The sequence below is a fragment of the Phalangium opilio genome, unplaced genomic scaffold, assembly GCF_054372755.1.
Source record: "Phalangium opilio isolate 3A_F unplaced genomic scaffold, DU_Popi_V2 ptg000105l_1, whole genome shotgun sequence".
In the NCBI taxonomy this organism is placed as follows: Eukaryota; Metazoa; Arthropoda; class Arachnida; order Opiliones; family Phalangiidae; genus Phalangium; species Phalangium opilio.
Window position 1 is genome coordinate 5,687,501 of NW_028324207.1, and position 7,500 is coordinate 5,695,000.

The window sequence follows — 7,500 nt, forward strand, 5'->3', positions numbered from 1 at the left end:
CACGAGTCTAAACTATAACATATGTTTGTGTACAAGTCTACGGAATCTGTTTAAGCGCAGACCTAAAGAATATTTTTGTGCAAAGGAGTATAAAATCTCTATGTGCAGAGGCCTATGCAATCATTTCGTGCAGAGGCCTATGTAATATTGTTTTACACAGGCCTCTGGAATAATGTTTTACACAGGCCTATGGAATATTGTTTTACACAGGCCTATGGAATATTGTTTTACACAGGTCTACGGAATGTTTTTGTGCAAATCTGCATGGAATCCTTTTGAGTATAGGAGTATGGAATCTTCTGTGCACAGGTCTATGGAATTTTTTGTTCATGGGTCTATGGTATATTTATGTGCACAAGTTTGAAGAATCTTTATGTGCACACAAGTCTGAAGAATCTTTATGTGCACACAAGTCTGAAGAATCATTATGTGCACACAAGTCTAAAGAATCTTTATGTGCACACAAGTCTGAAGAATCTTTATGTGCACACAAGTCTGAAGAATCTTTATGTGCACACAAGTCTGAAGAATCATTATGTGCACACAAGTCTGAATAATCTTTATGTGCACACAAGTCTGAAGAATCATTATGTGCACACACAAGTCTGAAGAATCATTATGTGCACACACAAGTCTGAAGAATCTTTGTGTCCAAGTGAAAAATCTTTATTTGCACAGGTCTACGACTTCTGTTTGTGCACAGGTCTACGACTTCTGTTTGTTCACAGGTCTACGACCTCTGTTTGTGCACAGGTCTACGACTTCTGTTTGTTCACAGGTCTACGACCTCTGTTTGTGCACAGGTCTATGGAACCTGATTTGCTCATTTCTATGACATCTCTTTTTGCGCAAGTCAATAACATTTGTTTATGCTCAAGTCTAAAACATCTGTTTGTACACAAGCCTAAAACTTCTGTTTGTACACAAGCCTGAAACATCTGTTTGTGCACAAGTCTAAAACATCTGTTTGTACACAAGACTAAAACATCTGTTTGTGCACAAGTCTATTCCATCTGTTTGTGCACAAGTCTAAAGCATCTGTTTGTGCACAAGTCTAAATCATCTGTTTGTGAACAAGTCTATAACACCTGTTTGTGATCAATTCTATAACACCTGTGTGTGAACAAGTCTATAACATCTCTTTGTGCACAAGTCTATAACATCTTTTTATTCACAAGTCTATGACATCTGTTTGTGCACACGCGAGTGACTTCTGTCTGAGCAAGGGTCTACGGAATATTTTTGAGCACGGGTCTACGTATTATTTTTGTGCAAATGGGTATGGAATCTTTTTGAGCATAAGGGTTTGAAATCTGTTTGAGCATAGGGGCAATGAAAATGTTTGTGCATAACTCTATGGAATCTGATGTGCACATGTCTATGACATCTCTTTTTGCGCGAGTCTGCGACATTTCTTTGTGCACAAGCCTGTGATTCTATTTGTGCACAAGCCTGTGATTCTATTTGTGCACAAGTGTACGAAATATTTTTATGCATTGGTGTACGGAATATTTTTATGCACAACTATACGGAATATTTTTATGCACAGATGTACGAACTGTTTTTGTTCACAGGTGTACGGAATATTTTTGTGCATAGGTGTATGGAATATTATGGTGAAAATGGATTTGGAATATTTTTGTGCACAGGTGTACGGAATATTTTTGTGAAAATGGATACCGAATATTTTTGTGCACAGGTGTACATGATATTTTTGTGCACAGGTGAACGTGATATTTTTGTGCAAATGGGTAAGGAACATTTTTGAGCATAGGGATATGGAATGTTTTTGTGCAGAGGTCCATGGATTATTTTTGTGTACAGGTATATGGAATGTTTTTGTGCAGAAGTCCGTGGAATATTTTTGTGTACAGGTATATGACTCATGTTTGTGCACAAATCTATAGAATGTTTTGTACACCGGTCTAGGACATATGATTGTGCACAAGTCTATGGCATCAGTTTGTGCAAAAGTCTAAGGTATGTGTTTTTGCACAAATATTTCACATCTATTTTTGCACAAGTCTATGGTATCTGTGTGTACAGGTCTACAAAATATGTTTGTGCACAAGTGTGAAAAATCTTTACGTGCACAAGTCTACATAATCTCTTGAGCAAATGTCGATGACCTCTTTTTTTGAGGAAGTCTATGAAATCAGTTTTTTTACAAGCATATGACATCTGTTTGTGCACAAGTCTATAACATCGGATTGTGCAAAACCGTGTGACTTCTGTTTGTGTACAAGTCTGTGGAATCTATTTGTGCACGAGTCTACGTAATATATTTGTGCGCAAATCTATGGAATCTGTTTATGCGCTAGTCTACGGCATCTGTTTGTGCACGGGTCTACGGAAAAGGTTTGTGCAAATGGGTGTGGAATATTTTTGAGCATATAGGGGTATGGAATGTTTCTGAACAGGTCCAAGGCATGTTTTTGTGCACAGGTCCATGGAATATTTTTGTACACAGGTCTATGTCACTTGTTTACACAAAAGCTAATAGAATATTTTGTGCATAGGTCAATGGAATCTTTTTGTGCACAGCACAATTTTATGAAATATTTTGTGCGCAGGTCTAGGGAATATTTCTGTGCAAATGGTTATGGAATAGTTTTGTGCTATGGGTATGAAATCTTTATGTACACAGGTCTATGGAATCTTTAGCGCGCAGGTCTAAGGAATCTTTATGTGCACAAGCATATATAATGTTTTGTGCACAGTTCCATGAAATATTTTGTGCACATCTCTATGAAATCTTTTGTGCACAGGTCTATGGAAACTTGATGTGCACAAGTCTATAGAATGTTTTTTGTGCACATGTCTATGACTTCTGTTTGTGCACAAAACTATGGAATCTGGTTTGAACATGTCTATGACATCTGTTGTGCACAAGCCTGTGACTTCCACTTGTGTACAAGTCTACGCAATTTGTTTGTGCACATGGCTACGGAATCTGTGCACAGATCTCCGGAATCTGTTTGTACACAGGCCTACGGCATCTGTTTGTGCACAGGTTTACGGAATCTGTTTCTTTACAGGTCTACGGCATCTGTTTGTGCACAGGCCTACGGCATTTTTTTTGAGCACAGGTCTAGGGAATCTTTGTGCACAGTTTTATGGAATCTCTTTGGGCACAGTTTTATGGAATCTCTTTGGGCACAGGTCTATGGAATATTTTTGTGCACAGGTCTATGGAATCGTTTTGTGCAAATGGGTATGGAATCGTTTCGTGCAAATGGGTATGAAATTGTTTTGTGCAAATGGGTATGGAATCTTTATGGAAACAAGTCTAAGACTTCTGTTTGTGCACTAGTCCGTGGAATCTGATGTGCACATATCCTTGACATCTCTTATTGCGCAAGTCTATGATGTATTTTTTGTGCAAGTCTATGACATCTGTTTGTGCACAACCTTGTGACTTCCGTTTGTGTCCAAGTATCCGGAATCTGTTTGTGCACATGTCTACGGTATCTGTTTGTGCACAGGTCTACGGAATATTTTTGTGCACAGGTCTACGGAATATTTTTGTGCACAAGCCTACTGAATCGGTTTGTGCAGAGGTCTAAGGAATCTGTCTTTGCAAAGGCCACTGCATTTGTTTGTGCACAGGTCTAAAGAACATTTTTCTGCAAATGGATACGGGATATTTTTGTGCAAATGGATACGGGATATTTTTGTGCAAATGGATATGCAGTATTTTTGTGCAAATGGATATGCAGTATTTTTGTGCACTGGTGTACGAGATATTCTTGAGCATATTTTCGAGCATAGGGGTATGGAATGTTTTTGTGCAGAGGTCCATGGAATCTTTTTCTGTACAGGTATATAACATCTCTTTTTGCACAAGTTTATGACATCTGTTTGTGCGCAAGTCTATGACATCAGTTTGTGCTCAATTCTAAGGGATCTGTTTGTGCACAATTCTAAGGGATTTGTTTGTGCACAATTCTAAGGGATCTGTTTGTGCACAAGTCTACGGGATCTGTTTGCACACAATTCTAAGGGATTTGTTTGTGCACAATTCTAAGGGATCTGTTTGTGCACAAGTCTACGGGATCTGTTTGTACACAATTATATGACATGTGTTTTCACAAGCCTAAGTTATCTACGAAATATGTTTGTGCACTCAGGGTGACCACAAATAACCTTGTAATAGTTATAGGAAAATAGGAAATTTACAATTGATTTACAGGAAATTATAGGAGACTAGCTGTTACCCGCGGCATCGCTTGAGTGTAGTAAGGACTTCCATCAAGTATGGGTACATTTTACTGAATTTTACAAAATATAGGTTGCAAATGCTTTGAAAGTAATAAGACAAGATTTACAAAGGAGCTTTGGTTTAATTATAACCATAAGTTCGTAAGATATGTTACATAAATTTGTCACTGGAAACTGAGAGCTTGTCTCGAAGTGATGTAAATGAAACGTCTTAGATTCTCGTAAAGCGACGCCTGATGAGGCCCTGTCAAAGGCTTAGTACAGACTAAATAGGAAGATGGAGTAGAAAATCGCGTGTAGTCAATTCTCGCGTCGTTCTCGAACTAGCTCTCATTAAGTCTCTAGCATTTCGAAACATAGGAAGTGTCATACTTATGGAACGTAATCTTAGAAACATATGCTATAACTTTAAAACATCACTGACTTCCCTGACAAATATTTTTAGAGGCTTCCATAGCTTTGGTGATATTTAACAAAACCAAAAGTGAGAGCGCACAAAATATCTACAATTTCAAAAAATAGGAAAATATAGGAAAATTATCGAAATTATAGGAACTAATAGGAAGACATCCGAAAATAGGAAAAATTATAAAATTTAGGAAATGTGGTCACCCAGCTCAGGTCTCTGGAATATGTTTGTGCACAGGTGTATAGATTGTTTTTGTACACAGGTCTACGTAATGATTTTTTAGCCTAAGTCTTCGGAATCTATTTGTATTATTGCATCCACTGTGCTTTGCACGTGAAAACGACGGGAAGGCAATTTGAGTTGGACTGGGCGTTGAAGCAATCAAGATTAATACTTCTATAATAGATGGTTAGGGCCTTGTTAGTTCAAACGTGGTAACTAATATACGCGCAACACCACAAGACTTTAATGGAGCGCCTGCTTTTCAGTATACGTTTTAAAATACTAGTTTCCAAACAGTTTTTACCTCTCCGAGTGACGTATGTCACGGAGAGGTTCTGTAACGATCGTGTGTGTCTGTTTGTTTGTTTTTACCTCTCCGAGTGACGTATGTCACGGAGAGGTTCTTACCTCTCCGAGTGACGTATGTCACGGAGAGGTTCTGTAACGATCGTGTGTGTCTGTTTGTTTGTGTGTGTGTTTGTGTGTCTGTTGTTACACCCACGTGACCGCGTTCGCAATTTCCAAATCGGAGCAAACGTGTTCGCCATTTCCGAACTGCATTCACAGTCACGGAAATAGCTCCTCTACTTGAGTTCTCACACCACCATCTTCTGGTCTTTGTCCATTCAACACGGACACCAAACTGTACATACTGCCTTCTAATCACCATTATCTTCTGGTCCTCGTCCATTCCACTTGGACACCAGTCTGTACATACTAGCTTCTAATCACCACCATCTTTTGGTCTTCGTCCATCCCACATGGACACCGGTCTGTACATACTGGCTTCTAATCACCACCATCTTCTGGTCTTTGTCCATCCCACTTGGACACCAGTCTGTACACCTGGCTTCTACACCACCATCTTCTGGTCTTGGTTTTTGTCCATCCCACATGGACACCAGTCTGTACACCTGGCTTCTACTCCATCGTCATCGTTGGGTTTAAGACATTCGCGGCGATCAGCTAGGGTTACGAGAAACGTCTAGCCTCCCTAGGGTGGGTTGTCCACCAAAGGTTTTCGCAATTGCGGTTGTTCTTGCTTTTAGCTGTAGTTCGACACCCTTATATACCACCTATTTGAGTAAGGCAAAGCAACCGGCGTATGCTTCATTTCAAACGCCAATATTAGTCAAGTCTCTCAAGAATGTTTAATTGTTCTTTTTTAAAACGATGTAACGTTCAATAAGGCGAATAACTAACGAAGAAAATATTAAATAATAATTATATTTATTTTAATATTTAAGATAATCTTGTTTCTCAATTCAAAATTAGTACGAAAAGGGTTGAAAAGCTGTCTATTTGATTGTCTGTGTGTGTCCGTCCGTTGTTACACTAGTGCGCCACGTTAGAAGTTCGTTTTGTTTTGATGTGTAAAGAAATCCTTCAGAACCATAATATTCCCTTTATCCTTAATATAAAGTGAATATGTGGAAATATTTTTCGTAATTATGATGCATTTAGTACTTTTGTAGCTTTAAAGCTCTGTTTCATTTTGATATTCCAAAGATTTATTTTAATATTATTATTTGAAATGGCTGTTTATATATTACTTAAGCTATACTACATCTGTATATAGAATAATTCTTGGTTTAGTGATTTCATGAAGGAAGCTAAGCCCTAAACTCCGGCGGGTATATCTAGTATTACCCTCAATAGGCTTAGTGAACTAAAGAGTAAATAATTGAGGCCTGAAGTGAAGCAAACTTTGGGTTTTGATTTTCGTGTCTGAAATGAAGAGACAACAACGGTTCAGAGTGAGCCGAAAGTTAAATACACTCTTAAATAATCAGGTTAAGGTTTTATAATAGAAGAGAAGATCATGGTGGCAATTAGATTAGTAGGGCTAAGCTACAGAGCTTTTAATCTCTTTATGGTGCGCATTGACTAGCAGTGCGTCTAGCTACAATTTAGCTTTGGTATTATTTAACGTTAACACTCATGTTGGCAAACTAAGAATATTGTTGAGGTGAGACGAGACGATAGTGTTTACACTGCTAACCAGTTGTGAATGTAGTTATCAGAATATACGGTAAACAGCTGAAGCGTAGGCTTCATTTCCTGTTCTTTTCCCCATTGACTGATTTCCATGTGTCCAAGATTTACTCTTATTGGATGTAAAATGTCGTCTGCTTTACTGTATATTCGCTATGCTTGGAATACTGCTTCAATATTTCATAAATTTTACTTCAAAAAAGAGAAATAATTCCACATATAGGTAAATAACTTTGTAGTAGTAGACCTCTTGACTCGGAGAGGTAATATTTTGGTTTTTCCAACTTGTAATTCATATTAAGACTGAAGTGACAGATATTAATCAAAACTGTCTTTGTACACAAAGACGCGAAAAAGTAAGAGATAAGTGTAGAAAATTAATTGTTTGAAGTAACAGATATTCAAATTTTCATTTTTGAAGACGTGATTATAAAACATCAATTATTTGAAAAAATTTCTTATCTTAGTTTTTTCACAAAAATTTTAGAGAAACTACCTTGATACTATGTTTATTTTCGAGAAACATTTGCTTCGAGTAAGTTCAAATACTCGGATATCTGAAAAATAGAGCTAGAAGTATTTATTTTTATATTTCAAAATTGAAAATATTGCGAACCGAAAATTACATTCGCCCTTTGACTGTGATGTAGTTT